The sequence below is a fragment of the Scaptodrosophila lebanonensis genome, unplaced genomic scaffold, assembly GCF_003285725.1.
Source record: "Scaptodrosophila lebanonensis strain 11010-0011.00,11010-0021.00 unplaced genomic scaffold, SlebRS2 tig00000061-arrow-pilon, whole genome shotgun sequence".
Classification (NCBI taxonomy): Eukaryota; Metazoa; Arthropoda; class Insecta; order Diptera; family Drosophilidae; genus Scaptodrosophila; species Scaptodrosophila lebanonensis.
In genome coordinates, this window is record NW_022060554.1 from 7,264,247 (window position 1) to 7,283,799 (window position 19,553).

Genomic DNA, 19,553 nt, shown 5'->3' on the forward strand with positions numbered 1-19,553 from the left:
GACGGACATGGCTATATCGACTCGACTTGTCATGCTGATCAAGAATATATATACTTTGTGGGGTCTACCACGCCTCCTTCTGTATGTACCATGTACACTCGCACAAAACTAATATACCTTTTACCCTTAGGGTACTTAAACTTAAACTTAACTTAATTCTACTTAAGAGCTATCTAGGCGAAGTTTGACAGAAAGAGAAAAAGGAAAATATTTGATTGTCAGTCCGGCCAGTTATGCCTCACATACAAGTGACTCACATATTTTGATAGGATTTAGAGAGAATTCTGTTGTGAGTAAATGAAAAAGATCATTTTACGAGTAATAAGAACAAATGACACGAAAACGATTGTGCACAGCGTAGTCAGTTGTGCATCTAGACAAGATGGATGGAAAATAATGCCTTGTTGGTCTACAAGGAACTGAAAAGTTAGGGCGACCTAAGAGAGTAGAGGAGTGATCTTCATTTAAATTACATTCAGAGAAATGGGAATTCGTTTCTGGGGCTTAAATTTGAATGACATTAGAAGCGCCCAAAATACTAGATTAAAGTCATTTTAACCTCCATCTGCTGGAATGCTGAGCCAGTAAATGGGTTGTAGTGCCGAAAGCCTCATGGCTTTTCACTAACTGTCATTGGTACGTCCACGATTTCACGCTGCACCATGATTTAAATCTAGAGACCATGAAAGGTTAATAGTTACACTAGCCAGGCACCTCCTTGTCGCTGGTTTTAATCTACTGGTTTTAATCTACTGTAATACCGATGTCGTATCGACGTTTCGAATAACTATTAATAAATATATATTGTAAAATCATATCGCTGTCCCATTAATAAATATAATTAATCTTTTATTCACGAATATCCATTGCCTGCAGGCAGGTTAAGTGGCAGACATTACCAGTGAATAAAGATCAAAATCAAATTGAAACATCAACACAACCTGCAACAAATAGCGGCAAAAGCGGAAATTAATTAATAAAACTACATAGTTGTTGTTCAGTTATGGAGTTATGGAAAATCGCTAAATGCGGAAGGGCAAAGGAGGGAAATTCCGAAATACAGATTTTCTGCGTATCAGGCATCCTGGACTAAAATTTTGTGTATCAGGGTCTTATAGTCTCCGGGACATTATTATGGATTATACGACCGGCGCACAGTGGGGCCTTCTGACATTTTTCTTTGCAAAAATCGTATCTCTCTCATATACAAGTATTACCGAAAGCGTTCATAGGGCATGTGTACGAAATTGTGGGTCTCTATTGTAGTCTCTGGGACCCAGGTGTTCATACGGGCGGACAGACGGTGTATTCCAAAGTAAACAGGACTTTAAAAAAAAACAGAATAAATGGTTTTTTCAGCAAAATCAATTTATTTTATTCAAAATAGTCTCCTCTTGCTTCACCTTCAGCTTTTTGCACGATCCCAAAGCATGTCGAACGAGTGTTTTAGCTCGTTGGCCGGTATGGCCGCCAGTATGCCGGTGCAAGCCTTTTGAATGGCCTCTACGTCCGCATAACGCTTTCCTTTCATGGGCAAATGCGTTTTTCCGAAAAGGTAGAAGTCGTACGGTGCCATATCAGGTGAATACGGCGAGTGGTTAATGGTTAAAATGTGATTTTTGGTTAAATAATCGGTCACATGCGTCGATCGATGAGACAATTTTTGGTCGTCAGTCAATTTGTGCGGAACAAACCGTGCACACACCTTTCGTAAGCCCAAATGTTCGGCCAAAATGCAATAAATCGATGTTTTGGATATGTTCAATTCAATTTCCATCAATTTCGGCTGATTTTTGATGAATTCACGCACAGTTTCGATGGAATTTTCGGTGTTCACTAATTTTGATTGGCCCACATGTTGATCGTCATTTATGTCCTCACGACCACTTTGAAAACGTTGAAACCACTCGTGCACTCTGCTACGGGATAGGCAATCATCGCCATAAACTTGTTCCATCAATTTAAACGTTTCGGTAAAAGTTTTACCAATTTTAAAACAAAATTTCATGGTGACTCTTTGTTCGAAGCTCATTTTCGCACCGATAACACAAACATACTTACACTTAAAACGCAATAACTTCACTTCTAATCGATAAAATGTCATGAAATTCACTCACTGGACAATCGATAAAGATAGCAGATTCTAACGCACCAGTCGACATATAGATAGCGCCACTAGGGGCCGCTACATTCAAAAAGTCCTGTTTACTTTCGAACGCAACTTGTACAAGTTTAGTATTTAAGCTAACATTGGAGACTAAGCGTGGTGTGCAGTCTTTTCTTTTTTAGACATTTACTGCAGATCATATATATCCTTATTATTTTATATAGCTGCCCTGGAACCGATCAGTGGAATCACTCCTAAAGCCAAAAACCCTACTGTTTAAATGGACTTGAATTCGAATTTGGCATTAATACCATTTGTGCTATTTATATACCATTTATTGAGTTCCAGTAAAATCTACACACTATATTTAATCTATTTTAGTTGAGGGACTAACCAACTCTTACTATTTTCAGAATGCACAACAAAAGCTCCTGTCAGAGCATGCGCCGAATTTCTGCTGATTATCCTTTAAATTTGTGGTGTAAGTACAGGCTTTAATGGCAAGTTTTGCAAAATTTTGAGAGGGAAACAAGAGTCAAAGCAGCACATCTTTAACGGACAAGTGAGGGTGCATTTCAAAAAGCATGAGCTCGGGGTGATGGAAAAGTCTACGTGATCAAAAATATATGTTGCTTCTATTATCTTGTCTACCACGCCACCTTTTGGTTATTACACAGCCTGACCAAATTCATAACTTGCTTTTGCCCTTCTGTTCCAGGAAATAAAAAGGGCTTTCAAAAGAATAACGTTTTGTGAATAATTAATACAATTAGCTTATGTATGTTTTAGTGAGTTTCCTTACTAAACTTCGTTGTACCCAGAGCCCGGCAATCAGCTCCTGCTTTTTCCTTAGCTGGCATCAAATGGAAAAAATAAATATATACATATAGCATTTTTCGTTTTATACAGTTCGACTCTTGGGGACCTTGGTCGATGAACTAGCGCACAAGTCAATGCCTTGGTTCAATTTCCGGTGACAACGCCCCAAACTTCAAACTGTCCTACGATCTTTGCATGCCAATTAGACATCATACAACGTCACGATTCGCCATGCTTCCTTAGCTCTAGTTCACAAAATTACTTGAATTTTACCTTAAAATGAAAGTAGAAAAAACTGTAGCCAACTTTCTTATCAGTAACTGCCGCCTTAGTTTCTCATTTCCTGCCTAATATCTTTGGAGAGCGGCAGTCTGGACGACCTGCACAGGTCGCAGGTGTCAAAAACAGCGCCAAATGTTGCCGCCAAATGTTTTTTCGTTTCGTTTTATGTTTTGACACCGTGCGCAAAAGTTTTCAGCGCTCATCCCCAAGCAACCACCGCCCCCTCTCCCTCTCCCTCCCCCGCCCTCACCCGCTACACACCAGCGTCCTTGCACCGCTCATTGCCTTTTCAAACTGACACAACTCTGCGCTGTTTCCATTGCCATTGCCGTTGACATTTATAAGTATATACTACATACATATACTAAGTATGTGTGTGTGTGTATGTGCGTAAATGGTTCCCGTTGCCTTGTTGATGCTGTTGCTGGGTTTCCCGTTATTGTTATTGTTGCTTCTGCTCTTGCTCCTTCGCGTTACTGTCGCTGGGCTTCATATCATTTCGTGCAGTGCAGGGCAATCTTTTTTTGAAGGCTTTTATTTAATTTTCTTTTGTGCCTTCGACTCATATAAATTTTGGCATAAAGTTTATGCTTTCATAAAGCAAAGTGCTGCCATTTTGTTTACGTTTTTATATTTATTACAAGTATGAGTAGAATTTTACGGTGGATTCGCGCATAATTCAAGGAAATGGGAAACAGAAGCTTTTTGTTGAATATGTTGACCAATAATCTAAAATAATAACCTTCGAGATTCTAAATAACGATTTTTGAATTGAATCAAAAATGTGTGCCATGGGAAGTTCGGAAGAGTTTAAGGAAACTCTTCGACTCTTTGTCCATTAAGGGAGTTTTCACTGCATTTCTTGTTTTCACTTTTTATCGGAACAGCAGGACCCCTTTTTGATGAGTATGACACGACGATTCGATCTAGCTATGTCCATCACCTCTTTCATCTGTTCTTCTGTATGATCATAAGGGTCGTCAAAAGTCTTGTATTCATATACCCCTAATATTCTCCGTTAAGCAAAAGTTTGTGTTTTTTTCCTCCAACGCTACCTACCAACCCAAACCCATAGCTCCAGTAACTCGTGAAGCTTACTGGAAATTAGCAGTTACATCCGGTAGGTGCTTATGTGTCCATATTTTAAGTTTAACAGTGATCGGTCAGTTTTCAAAGAAGTTGTAGCCGTAACACCTGCTCAAGCTCTGCCCCCGCAAGCTCTATTTAAATGTATGCTTTTATAACTGTACATATTTAAAAACCCCATTCATATGTACGTGTCATATAGATTCAGTTCATTGGTTTTATTAAAAAAAAAAGTTGAAAAAAAATTATAAAATTGTTCCTTGCTTATATTATTATATTATAAAATTGTTCAAGCTTCGCGCATTTCCGCTTTTGCGAATGAACTTTGCGAAAAAAATACACCAATAACTGAGCCCCAAGACCACCAAGCTAGTCGTACATTGAACATTTTTCAAAAGAATTCTTCAGAGGTGAAACACATGAAATAAATTGGAAATAATTTTGAGAGAAACTAATCCACAACGACAACATGGGCCTCCATTGCACAATTCTGGGGAATCTTACTGTTTTGTGTGAATTTTTATTCGGCGGCCATTCAGCCATACATCTGACGAAACCTGATGGTTAATGGCGAACGGTATCCGGCCATTATGACTTACTCTCTTCGGCCTTAATTGAATGACATGATTCTGGGCGTTAAACGTGTTACTGCAATAAAGATTTACATCATATCAAAGATTTCCATATCATCAAACACAACTGCTTATATTCAATTTTTAAGTTCAGACATCTTTAATGAAGACACCAGTACAACAGTCTAAGCTTTTCAACAACACAAAAAGAAAGGTGCAAAGAGCTCATAAAATTAGCCAGATGCCATAAAATATTTTTCAGTGCAACCAAATTGAACCTGTGCACTGACGCACAATGTATCGTAGAACTGACCTAATTGGATGAAATAAAAAACTACTTAAATTACGTGTGGAAAGTTTTATTTATGTTGATTCGACCTTGTGGACAGTATTAATGAAATTCCAAAGCGGGGGAGCAATAAAAATGTATCCTCGTGCTATCCTTTCTTCCCTTCGGATATGGCGTATCAAAAATGATTTCTATAAATACGAGGAAATTAATATGTTATGATAACAAAAAAAAATTAATTACAATTATCGTTACCGCAGGCGCATTTTATGTTTACAGTGCAAAACAACAACATCGAAATATAACCCACAATTAAAAAACAATTAGCACAACAACAACTTTCCGACACCCCTCTCCGGCTTTGATTTATGTATGGTAGTATGCTGGTGAATTGAAATTTTAAGCCTGGGGCGAAAATCAAAGCGAAGTCTTCACGCTTACGCCGTGACGGGCTGCTGGCAATTCAATTGAACACATAATAAATAATTATGCAGACATTTTCATTTGTTTTGTATATTTTGTAATTAAACAGAAACTCACACACACAAACACAAACATAAACACACAAGTCCAATATTTGCACGCATTATTTCATATGCTTTCCCAAGCCACCGCACCACACCACACCTCCGAATCGGCCACAACACCTGCAGCGTTTGCTTCCCTCCTTTGCGTCGCTTAAACATCTGGAGTATTTGTTCTGAGCAAACAAATGAATTTTATTCCTGAAAGCCTTCTTTCCACCTGCCGTACGGCTTTCTTTAAATATTTGAATGGAAAATTATTTCACACATACTCGTGCAAAGGTGGCATGTAATAATTTGGCATCACACCCACCTTGGCACCCGGGTCTTACCAAAGACAAACAAAAGTCTGGCTAGGCTCGCAACTCGAAAGCCGCGTGGGTGGCTCGGTTGAAAGGTACGCATGCCTACCAGCCATTCCCATTTCCACAACCACTACCGCCCTTCCGCACTTCCGCCCCAACACAACCACATTGAAGCTTGTGCTCCCTGTCGCCGCCGGCCTCGATTGTCTCCCAACCGCAGTCAGGCGTGGCCGCTTTTAATTAAATTCAAATTTGATTTATTGCTAGTTTCTTATTGGATTTCAATATTCATTGTCCCCATTGTTGTGACTTTCATTTGTCCTTTGTGGGGCGTGGCAGCAGTAATTACCAAAAGCTTTGGTTCATTTGCTGGTTGAGAATAGGCCGTTAGTAAACGAATTGATAAATTGGATATCCAGATCGGACCTATTTTAAAATACAAACAGTAGTACCTATGTAATCGAATATCCTTAGCACTAACCATATTTTTCTTACGTTAATAGTAATGCTCTTCGATTCGACGAATGGGCTTTTAAGAACACAAACAGGGAGGACTGTTAGAGTCAGACGGGTCCAACTCATGCATAAATACTCCCAACCCACAATATATATTTTATTTAACTTTTAAATATAATTTATAAATAAAATAAAATACACAATTATACCTCATACATAGAGACAGACGGTTTCATTGTATTTCATTTCATAATTCCACATCAAGGTAGTGCTATGTTTGTCTATGCAGTACAGAGTTGAAACAAAGCAGCAACAAAAACCACAGGTGCTGGCAGAATTTAAAGGGCAGAGATTACATTTGTGCCTATAAGTACGAGAAAAAGAGATAGAGCTAAATAACATATCATGATTAAACCGAACATAAGAGGATAAGAGCACAACATACGCACCAACCGGATGTAATTGCCAGAGTGAATTCCGAGAATTAAGGGAAAACTACCACTCAGTGGGAGAGGGAGGGATTTATCAAAGAAGAAACACAAACTTGGACTAGAAGCATCTGGTTACTCTAGCTCTTATACTGTCTGACATCCTTGCGCTACATCGGACTTGTCTTGTCATCCTGATAAAGAATCTACACAGGTCAAAATAATAAATCGTCCACTTTAAAAATAAAACTTGTTTTTTAAAGAGTATAATTCCAAATAGACAGTTGAAGGAATATACTTTTGCTATGTATGTATGTTTAATCATTGAAATTTATTTGCAAATTGTATTATACTTGTATTTTATACCATTTAGGAACAATTTCCGTGAGAATAAAGAAAGATCAAATTTGAATTGTTTTTTTTTTTTATCTTCTATATGACCTGTTTAGAAATAAATTTCCAGCGCTGTGATCATTTTTTGACAGCTTCTAGAAATATTAGCACAAAGCATCTTACCCGATTAGACCTGCGAAAATTAATTATTAATTACCATTTGAAAGATTTATCGCAAAGGGACATTTCCAAAAAAGTTTAAAAAAAACCCTCGAAGAACAATTTAGGCAATAACAAAGATTAAAAAATGAGGGTTTGGTAAAATATAAAGGCGCAGAAGATGCGAATGCCACATCCAAACGTTGCTTTTTGCTGCAAATTTAATCTAATCGCCAAACAATCGCCGTTGAAATAGCCAAAAAAAAGTTGGTTTGCATTTCAATGTTGACGTCACAGGACAATCCATAAAAAATTTCATACATAAACAACAAATACCTTCCATCGCCAAGAAAAACTAATTAATACGTCTGATTTTCACCAAAGAGTATGTTAACATACATATAAGACAATTTTCAATGTAATTTCAAACATGTATCTCAAAAGTATACAGATTTTTGACCTATGTATCTATGTGTTCCTAAAAATATGATGCAAAATTGCATATGGACTATTTAAAATGTTGATCTGTGTATATACTTTTTGGGGTCCCCATGCCTTGTTCCATGTATTCCATTCATTCGCATTACTAGTATAAACAGAAAAGGCCAGCCTACTTAGCTCATCATTACTTATCTTAGTACTTACATATTTATATAATCAAATCTAATACATTTTTTGTCTGAATACATCTATAAATCTAATTTTGTCCCTCCTCTATTATATTTCTCTCTCTCTCTAACACCCCCTCCACCTTCTGTCATTGATTCTCCTTCAGCCTCTTCATCCATTTTCTAGCGCCCTTCTTACTTACCATTTCTCGTCCCTTAGCTATTCCCATGTGTCTACCTCAACGACCGTCAAATTCACGCCCCAGTGCGACCATTTTTCTAAGTACTCGTGAATACTCGCTGGCTCAACGATGGCCATAAAAATGCCACAATATAGAGCACATTGTGCCATTTAATCTAACTAAATGTATATAAAAATCTCGACGCACACTTTCTCGCTACAATTTAATTACAATTCCACAAAAGAGCCAAAGCGCATTAGAGCGCGTCACTGGGGTATTGAATTACAGCAACATTAAAACGGGCGAAAATAGAAAAACGAACTGAAGCACTGGGATTTTTTGTAATGCAAAAAAGTTACCATATAAAATCCACCACAGAAAACAATGCACAAATCCTATTTGAGAACGCCGCATGCAATTAAAAGGAGGCGGTCGACAGGAGGGACCAGTACTAACCAGGAGACAGTTGGCAATGGGCAGCTGGTTGCAGGATGTGCGATGTGGAGTGTGTGATGTGGAGTGTGGAGTGTGGGGCCAGTGCAACGGCCACACATGCGAACAAGTGCCACTAAGCCGGAAGTACACAAATCGCATGAAAAAGGACGACAGGACGTTGACTGAGTTGGGGCAGCAAAAAGTGGCATGGTGTAAAACATAAAAAGTAAACAGCGACACTGATTCAAAAATGTATTCAAAATGCGCGCCAGAAGTATCAAAAAATGGGAGGAAAGGATTTGGCGAGGGTCCTTGTTTGGTATTTTTTGTAAGCCGCATTACAAGTGCAGTGCAGCCGCGTCAGGATTACAAGCGACAGTGCAGCTGTGGCCGGCTGTGCTGGACTGCGCTGATTGGATAGATGTGGGGCATCGAGGCCATGCCATCGTGGGCAGACATGCGAGTAAACAAGCGACTTTGCTGCAGCTTTGTGTGTTATCGAGTCCAGTGCAGGATTTGAAAAGGGTGTGCACATCTGATTGTCATTGAAAATTTATGCAGTGTGGCTGATAATTGAAATGGGAGCTAGAGCATACAGAACAGAACGATGCAACCATTAATCTTTCCAATAGATACAAGTAGCTACACTCATAAATGAAGAGCATACATACATATATACGTTTTGACATAAATAAGTTTTCATCCTTGAGTTTACTTGAAATAAGTACGAGTCAATCGTATATATGTATAAGCCGATCATTAATCTTTCAAAAGCAATTAGACAATTTGTATTCCCCGCATCGTCAAATATATCTATTTGTATGACAAATTATAGCTTAAATACCCCGGAGTATACTTCGATTGTTTAATTGATTCAAACTAATAAGGTGGTCAGCTGATTCCACAACTTACACTTAAGGCAACGACAATTAAAAAGATGTTATATTTTATAATAATTATAATAAGCCTAAAGGCAAATAAGTGTTTGAGAATGATTTATTAGAGCACAGCGACGATTGAAAAATTCGCCCGAATATTCATAAAATATGAAAAATATAGTATAACAAACTTTCCGATATATTCAGAAAAGAACAAATTTTGTATGCAACAAATTTTTTAGTCAGATCGTTCCTATGGTAGAAGTATAATATTCGAATTTCAAACAAATTAAAGACTTTTGTTGAGCCACCAACATTTTATATTGACAGCTGTTTTAAAAACTATAGCCAAGACTTGCTTTCTACAAAATAAACAAGTTGACAAATCTTCACGGGCAACTACTAAGAATATTGTGGGTGGTCTGACTGACTGCTTCGCCAAAAACAACAAAAAGCTAAATCGAATTAATTGTGTACCAATGCTGAAAAGCATTAAATGTTAACTACACAGGTGGGAAAATGTAGAGCGCTGTAAAATTACAATGTTAATAAGAGCAAAAGGGCGCTATAGACGCTGCCGTATTACATTGTGTTGCATTCGCAGATCAGTCGCTGCTATGAGAGTCAGAGCGCTGCCGAATTACAATTTTAATTAGAGCAAGAGAGCGCTGCAGACACTGCCAAATTACATTATGTTGTCACAGTGATTTTTGATGCAAACCATAATGTGTTATGAATTTACGTTATCAACTTAAGGCAAACAGAGCACTAAAACTTAACTAGACAGGTGGGAAAATGGAGAGTTGGAAGGCCCTAAGGCCCTGCAGTGCAGCTGCATTTGCAGATCAGCCGCTGCAAAGAGAGCAAGAGTGCTGCCAAATTACAATGTTAATTGGAGCAAAAGGGCGCTACAGACGCTGCACAATTACATTATGTTGCATTTGCAGATCATTCACTGCAATGAAAGCAGGAGCGGTGTCAAATTACAATGTTAATTAGAGCAAAAGGGCGCTACAGACGCTGCACAATTACATTATGTTGCATTTGCAGATCAGTCGCTGCTAGAGCGATGCCAAATTACAATGTTAATTAGAGCAAGAGAGCGCTGCAGACAGTGCCAAATTATATTATGTTGTCACAGTGATTTTTAATGCAAACCATAATGTGTTATGAATTTACGTTATCAACTTAAGGCAAACAGAGCACTAAAACTAAACTACACAGGTGGGAAAATGTAGAGTTGGAAAGCCCTAAGGCCCTGCAATGCAGCTGCATTTGCAGATCAGCCGCTGCAATAAAATAGCAGAAATTAAATAAAATAGTAAGGCTTACGGTTAGTGGGTCATGTTCAAGTTAGAATAAAGTTGTATTAGAAGACACTATGAAGTATCTTTACAGGCAAAGTTAAACTTTTTAGCTTGCTTAAAATTATTTAAAATTCTCAAACAATACTTTATCGTGAAATATATATTTAGGTCTAGCCTAACAATACGCAAAATTTGATTGTAAACTAGAACTAACTCATTTCGAAATTGGCAAGTGCAATGCGTCTACACACACTACACGATACTTATATTAAAACAGTTACAACTCAGAATTTAATGATCTCACGCGTTTATTTATTTTCCAAAACACTTTAAAAAAGTAACTTTCATTTAACATACAACAAATCAAGGAAATGTTTTAACGCAAGCTGATTGAAAATTTATATGAGTTTATATAAATTATTTAAACAAAGAAATATGGGACGCTTGCTTTTAATTTTATCTTTAATATCGAAAATGACGAAACGATACGGCGGCGATTGTGCTTTTATTTGGTTCTATTTTGCAACTGACTTCAAATTAGGCTTACATGCTAAACTAAGCCTAAGGCGGCGAAAAAAGGGCGCGAGGCGACGTCCGCAAACGGCCGCTCTCGCGCTCTCTTTTCGCCCTAAACTAAAATTCAAATAATTCTCTTAAACTATCTTAATCTGAAGCAGCATCTGCGCCAACACCGGCCCCCTTGGAGGGACATCGTCCTTCAACGGGCAATGGCGCCAGCCGATGAATAGCCCTCCGTAGATTGCCACTACTCGTGGCGACGTCGGCCACCCGCACCTTCCCGTCTGTCCCGGCGTGAGTTGTGGTGACCCTGCCAAGTATCCACTTTTGTGGCGGCACGTTGTCTTCGGCCACCACGACGAGTTGTCCCACGACGACGTTGGGTTCCTCCTGGAACCACTTCGCTCGCACCTGGAGGCTCGAAATGTACTCCCGGGACCATCGCTGCCAAAACCTGTGCTTGAGACACGAGGCATTGCGCCATCGCCTTAAGCAGGTTTGGCTGTCGATGTCCGGGAGCGGTGGAGCTGGAGTCGCCAGAAGAGGCCGCCCGATCAGAAAGTGGCCCGGGGTTAGCGCCTCGCCGTCGCTGGGGTCCGCGCTGAGTGGTCCCAGTGGCCGAGAGTTCAGCACGGCCTCGACGCTCGCCAGGAGTGTTCCGAGCTCTTCTGCGGTCAGGAGCGCATTGCCCACCGTCCGTAGGAACAGGTGCTTTGCAGACTTGACACCTGCCTCCCATAGACCGCCGAAGTGAGGCGCTCTGGGTGGTATGTACGCAAACTCGCATCCTTTTCTTGATGCGAATTCGCGTACGCCTTCCGCCTCCTTCTCCCATCTTGCTCGGAACTCCTGCAGCTTCCTGTCGGCTCCCACGAAGTTCGTTGCGTTGTCGCAGTAAACTTTGCGAGGGACGCCTCTCCTGCCGACGAACCTTTCAAAAGCCAAGAGAAAAGCATCAGTGGTTAGATCTGATACAAGCTCTAAGTGAACCGCTTTCGAGGCAAAACAAACGAAAAGAGCCACGTACGACTTATACGGTGGCTTGCCACGGATGCGGAGCGTTGTGCTTATAGGGCCACAAAAATCAACACCACATACTTCGAACGGGTGGAACGGCTGGAGCCTGTCTGCCGGAAGATTTCCCATTACTTGGGAGGCCAACCGGGGCTTCCATTTGAAGCAGAGGATGCACGAACGTACTGTTCGGCGACACACTTCCTGAGCGTTAACCAGCCAAACTCGCTCACCAAGCAGGCTCACCAGCGATCTAGGGCCAGCATGGCAATTTGACACATGCAAATAAGATACGTACGATCTTATGAATTGCGACTTTTTAGAAAGCAACAACGGAAACTTGGCTTCATACGGGATAGGAGCATTTAATCATCTTCCCCCCACTCTCAGCAAGGAAAACAAGAAACCGTCTTCTCTAAACTCATGTAGAAATGGACTCAGACGCTGTAAGTTAGCGTTAAGTGTTCTCTTTTTTCGAACCTTGTCGATTTCGTCACCGAACTCATTGTTCTGGATGACTTGAACAATTTTGTTGAATACCAAGTTGAGTTCGCTTGGCTTGGCTATAGGATCAAAGGGCTTCGAGACTTTTCTGCACCTTTGTATAAATCGAAAAACCCAAACGAACACCCTCAGCAATTTTGAATGTGACGAGTAGCTTTCGATAACTTCGAGAATATAATTGGCTTGCCGATCTGCGAGTAAAACTACAGCAGACTTACGAATTTCTAGGGCAGCTGAATTTTTAGGCGGCTCGAAGTGAGCATTCACAGGCCAATTTTCTTCCGATTCCATGAGGAAGGGTGGCCCTGTAAACCAAATGGAGCTACGCAACTCGTCTACATTACATCCTCTGGACACGATGTCTGCTGGGTTGGATTTCGTTGGGACATGTCGCCACGTTGCATTCTCGGACCACTCTTGGATTTGAGAAACCCTGTTTGAAACGAAAACTGACCATGCCGACGGATGCGACTTGATCCAGTGGAGCGTTATTTCCGAGTCAGTCCACATAACTATCTTGTCTATTGGAGAATTAAGCAACGGGCGGACTTGACGAAAAAGATCTGCGAGAAGGTGAGCTGCACACAGCTCAAGACGAGGCAAAGTTTTCGTCTTGAGTGGAGCTACTTTGGATTTTGAGGTCAAAAGTGACACTTTCCAACCATTCGCAGTCGAAACACGAACATAAATACAGGCGCCATAAGCTCGCATTGAGGCATCGGCGAACGCATGTATTTGAATGGGTGACTGCGTATATGTATGGACGAATCTAGGGACTTGAATACCGCTGAGGTTCAACAAATTCTGCTTAAATGAGTCCCAAACTGTATGAAGATTCTCAGGGATGGATTCGTCCCAATCTAGTTTTTGTAGCCACAAATCTTGCAGCAACATTTTTGCTTTGGTGATCAGCGGGCAAAGAAGGCCCAGAGGATCGAAAAGCCTGGCAGTCACCGATAATATGTTCCGTTTTGTCGAGCGGAGATCTAGGAAGGAATTTTCCAACTGGAACTGAAATACATCTTCCTTCGGCAACCACATAACGCCGAGCGTTTTGGTTGGGTCTGAGTCGACTGTGGCTACTGGAATAACTGTGCTATCAAATGCGGACAGTTCCGAGCAGTTCGAAAACCACTTTGCCAATTCGAAGCCTGCACTTTGAAGAACGTGCGACACTTCTGCTCGAAGCTTTTTTAGCTGTTCAACGCTTTCAGCACCAGTTAACATATCGTCGACATAAAAGTCGCTCCGAATAACTTCAGCAGCTGTTGGATGTGAGGAACGGACCATTTCACTCAGCCTTGTTAAACACCGCACCGCCAAGAACGGAGCTGGCGACGTGCCATATGTTACAGTGTTTAACCTGAAGATTTTCAAAGACTCAGACGGATCTCTTCGCCACACTATGAGCTGATAGTTTCTATCTGCTTCGTGCACCATCACCTGACGGTACATTTTTTTAATGTCTGCCGCTAAGGCGAACTTTCGCAAACGAAAACGAAGCAGCGTAGAATAAAGCTCCTCCTGAATTGTTGGACCGACCATTAAGGTATCATTCAACGCAATCTGAGTGGACGTGCGGCAAGAGGCATCGAAAACGACACGTAACTTGGTCGACGTGCTTTGAGGCCGCAGGACACACTGATGCGGAATAAAATAGTGTGGAGTATCTGGAATTTTGTTGTCCGTTGAGGACATGTGACCGAGCGAAACATACTCGTCCATAAATTCCAGATACATGCTTTTCATTTGAGGGTCTTTTGACAACCTCCTTTCAAGCGACAAAAAACGACGTTTCGCAATTTCATACGATGAGCCAAGATTTTTTGGGTCAGATTTAAAAGGTAACCGTACCTGAAATCGACCAGACGACAAGATTTTTGTATTATCAACAAAGTGTTGTTCACAAAGCTGTTGCTCAGGTGAGAGAACTTTCGAATTATTAGGCAAGTCCTCAATGGACCAAAACTTTTGTATCGTTGAGTCTATCGAAAGTAATTGTTCTTCTTGGCAACTTAAATTCACTGCTCCTTCTATACTCGTTGTAGGTTGAGTAGAGCATCTGCCTGACACTATCCAGCCGAGAAGCGTTTTTTGTAATGTGGGAGCCTCAGGGCCTTGCTTTATTTGGCCTACCGACAATAAGTCGAAGAATGACTCTGCTCCAATTAGCATATCAATTTTTTGCGGCTTATGGAATTGAGGATCGGCCAATTGAATATTTTTGGGGACCCTCCACCCGCTGGTGTTCACCGCTTGATCGGGATGATAACCAGAAATCGATCCCAAGATCCAAAAATCTGCGGAAAACTCGCTACAATTGACACGCGACTTCACCACTGTATGAATTCTTTTCTTGGCACGCGCATTGGTGTCTCCAATGCCGCGCAAGACCATACACGTATCCTCTCGTCTGAGCTGTAGCTTTTGAGCTAGATCCTCAGTCACAAAGTTGACTTGTGACCCAGAATCTAACAATGCTCTTGCTAAAACGAAATCGCCACTTTTCGTTTTAACGCTCACGACTGCTGTTGCAAGAACCACTCTATCCGAAGCAGTCGCATGCATGGCATGCGAAGTGGAAGAGCTATCTTGAAGATGTGGTGGCTGAGAGGGTGGTGGTAACGCAAGATTTGTGCTAGCAGTATAAATATGTAGCAGTGTGTGATGAGAACGTTGGCACACGCTACATTTCTTTGCCTTACACTTCGCTACTGTGTGGCCTCGTCGGAGACAGTTTATGCACAAAGGCGCACCTTTAGCGAAGTCAAACCTTTGCTGCACTGACAAGGCAATATATGCCTGGCAATTGCCAATCGAATGGTCAGCTGAATTGCAAAATTGACAAAGGTTATTCTGTTCGTTTTTGGCAGCAACGAACGAATGATTTATCCTACTAGCATTTTTTACTTTTTGAGTCTGAGTGTTATTGTTCGACTGGCTGCCCTTCGCTTGAGCTTTACTAGCTTCTTCAGCAACAATATGCTGGTAGCGTCTGTTAAGAGCAGTCTCACAATCTCGCCATAGTGGGAGCGTTGTGTAGTCGAGCTGCTCTTCCCACTTCTTTTTTGTGGTAGGATCGACTTTGCCCATAACTAAATAAATTAAAATGGCATTAGTGATTTTCTTGTCGTCACCAATTGACAGAAGTGAGTCATAGGTGGCCGACACTGTGTCGATCAGGCTTCTCAAAGCTGACGCAGATGGCTGGGAAATCTTTTGCAGATTGAAAAGTGTCGATATGTTATCGAAAAATATTAGGCAGTCATTATCGTACACCCGCTTTAGACTTTCAAGGGCTTTGCTATAATTGTCTTCCGTCACTTGGAAGGCGCGAACTGTGCCTAAAGCGTCACCAGCCAAACATGATATTAAGTGATTGAATTTTTCAATATCATGCAGTGTGTCATCATTGTGAACAAAAGTTTCAAAAAGACTCATGAAATTTTTAAATTCAGAATGCTTGCCGCTAAAAGTTGGAAGAGCGACCGCTGGCAATCGACACCTTGGCTTTTTTGAAGTAGGCGGTGCAATACCGTTTGCCGAACTTGAATTGTCGATGCTTTTTCTTCTTAGTTTTTCCAGCTGGCCTTTTAATAAGGATTTGGTCATAATGCAAGTTTCTTCCAACTCTTCACGGTAGTCATCTTCTGTATCTTTTGCTTCAATTTTGCTTTGCAATATATTTGCAGTTTCTATATGAGTTGTTAGAAGCTCTAACCTGCATTCTAACTCGATTGGCTCTAACGAAATCGAGCCTTCTTTTAATTGCCGTTGCATACGACATATACTCCTCATACAGCCCTCGCGCTTCCTTTTAAGTTCTTCGATCAAGTCCTTACTCATATTAATTTAAAGTTTTAAACTTGATCGAACGAAAATTGTCGAGTGACAAACGAGAAATCGAAAATAATATGCTGTTCTCAGCAAGTGTAGGGGAGCGCAACAGATGGTCGTCTAGCAGTGCGAACGAAAACGAGAAGAACTGCAGTTGACTGACCGTCGAAGGCAATACTTTTGGAAGCAGCAGCGAAAGTGGCGACAAACGAAAAGAATAATTCTAATACAAATGCCTTGTGTGCGTTAGCAGAACAGCTAATTCTTATGCATGTATTATGCGAAGCGCAGGCAAACAAAAAATGCAGCAGCTTAAGCGCGAACACGACAGCAATGTATTAGCTATGTTATGTATGCGAGTATGTCGGTATATATTTACATATGTAATAACGACAACGGCGAATTTGATGAGAACAACGAGAGCAAGCAACAAACGAAAACTGCCGACGGTTGGCTGAGATTGACGTGGGGGGGATGCCGTATGTAAAAGTGGCTATGTATATTTATGTATGTATGTATGTATAATAAAATCAAACGACAATAAATTGGCACTTTAAATAATTGCCTATAGCGGTTCACTTTTATTTAATATTAGTACGACATGCGATTTATATTTGTGTTAATTATGCTCAACTATCTACCGTATTATATTATGGTCACGTATGTGCCAAAGGTTGAAAGTTGAAGGCCGAAATAAGCAATTCGCTGGTTAAATTCCACTTTCAAACTTTAGCACAGTACCTGTGAAGTCGACTTTGGCTCAGGAACTTCCCTTTGGTCGACTTGACTCATCCTCCAATAATCCAGTTGACGTGACAGCAACACACACACTCCCCAGTGCAGCAACAACAACACGACCGACGCGGTTCCGCACAAATTAAAGTTTTTAATTTAAAAAAAACAAGCAAGTCCCTGCTCGGGCGCCAATGAAAATTTATATTATTTTATATAAATTATTAAAAACAAAGAAAGAATGGGACGCTTGCTTTTAACTTTTTAATGCGGAAAATGCGAACGATTTGGCGACAATTGTGCTTTTATTTGGTTCTATTTTGCAACTGACTTCAAATTAGGCTTACATGCTAAACTAAGCCTAAGGCGGCGAAAAAAGGGCGCGAGGCGACGTCCGCAAACGGCCGCTCTCGCGCTCTCTTTTCGCCCTAAACTAAAATTCAAATAATTCTCTTAAACTATCTTAATCTGAAGCAGCATCTGCGCCAACACTGATAATCGTACTCAGTTATTTCGTTATTGTGTCTTAAAATTTACTTCGCAATTAATTAAGCTTGCTTTTCATTTTATCGTCCATTTAAGTACGTCGTTATGGCATCAACAACCTTATGAAGCATTGCCGCAGCCATTATCGTCATCATCATGGACATCGTCAATATTATTACAAAAAGTTTCATTCTCTTAATGGCCAACAACAACATTCGCCTTCGCGTCGGTCTGGTCCTGATATAATAACCATTTAACCACAGCCAGCAATTTTCAACCTCATAAATTATATTTCAATAAATTGTGTAACATTTTCGACGTTGACTTTTTCGCGTTACTTTCGCTTAATTATGTAAATTTTGTCATTGCCTTCTGAACGACAGCGCATAATTATATACACGATGCGATATGCCGCGCTTCTCAATCGAGGTCAGCTTATACCCATGAGAGTGTCATGAACTCATCAATAATTATAGCAAAATGTATCTGCATCTTTATTTTACGAAGCTCGAGTGAAAATTGTGTGGGATCGAGCCCTACCCAATGGGTCTACCATGGCCCACGCCATGGCCTCAATACGTCATACCAAATGGAATAAAAAATAACACAATAATTGAATTGATTTTGGAGCACCAGCACCCAATGCGCTTAGCAGATTTTCCAATGCGGCTGCCATCAATTCTTCTCCTGTTTCGCTGCTGGTTCTAAAGGGTGTGAGCGAAATGAAAATTGAAAATTGAATATTTCCGGCGACACGATGTTGTTGCTTCTGCAATGTGCTTTGTTTCGCATGTTTCCCTCTGCTTGGCTCTTGCTGCAATCTTGCACAGCAGCCATCGAAAATTGCAATGTTGAGGTAAAAAATGTTGTCCTGCGGTGAGGAAATATGGTTGGTAGTCAGCGGAAAACGAGGAAAAATAAGCCAAGCGCCTTTTGTGCTTTTGACTTAAGTTCTTTGTCCGGCAGATGACAACGAAACGGAGGTAGTGGGACCGCTTCCACCTTAAAAAGTGTTTAAGAAAGTCTCTTCAGAATTTCTGGTAGACCGATTTTTTTCGAGCATTACATTAAATATGAATAAGGCTAGCCACCGATAAATGGTAATGGTAATCTTTATCAAATAAGCCTTTAATAATATGTCAACTCTTTCCAAAGTACCAATTACTAAAATGACCAGTGGAATACAAAAGTGCATTCAAGAAAAAACTCTGCTAAGCTGCTACAACTTACAAACGAACCACAGAAATCGTAACGGTCATTTGTGAAATGAAAATGATTTTGTAACGTACTTTTTCTTATTACACATGTACTATATATCAAATTTGATAATAGCATAACTGACTTAAAAAAAGAAAAACTACTTCAAAATGGTCTCATTTCAATTTGGCCCAGTTCTGACAATGGCATCCATGCGAAAACTACCTTAAACATACCTCATTTAGTTCAAATAGCTGAAAATTGTGTTCCTGAACTGGATGCTATTAACTCAAAACCATCCCCGAAACTTTTTATACCCTGTACCCAAAGGGTACAAGGGTATATTAGTTTTGTGCGAGTGTACATGTAACACACAGAAGGAGGCGTGGCAGGCCCCACAAAGTATATATTTTCTTGGTCAGCATGACAAGCCGAGTCGATATAGCCATGTCCGTCTGCCCGCCTGTCTGTCCGTCTGTCTGTCCGTCTGTCTG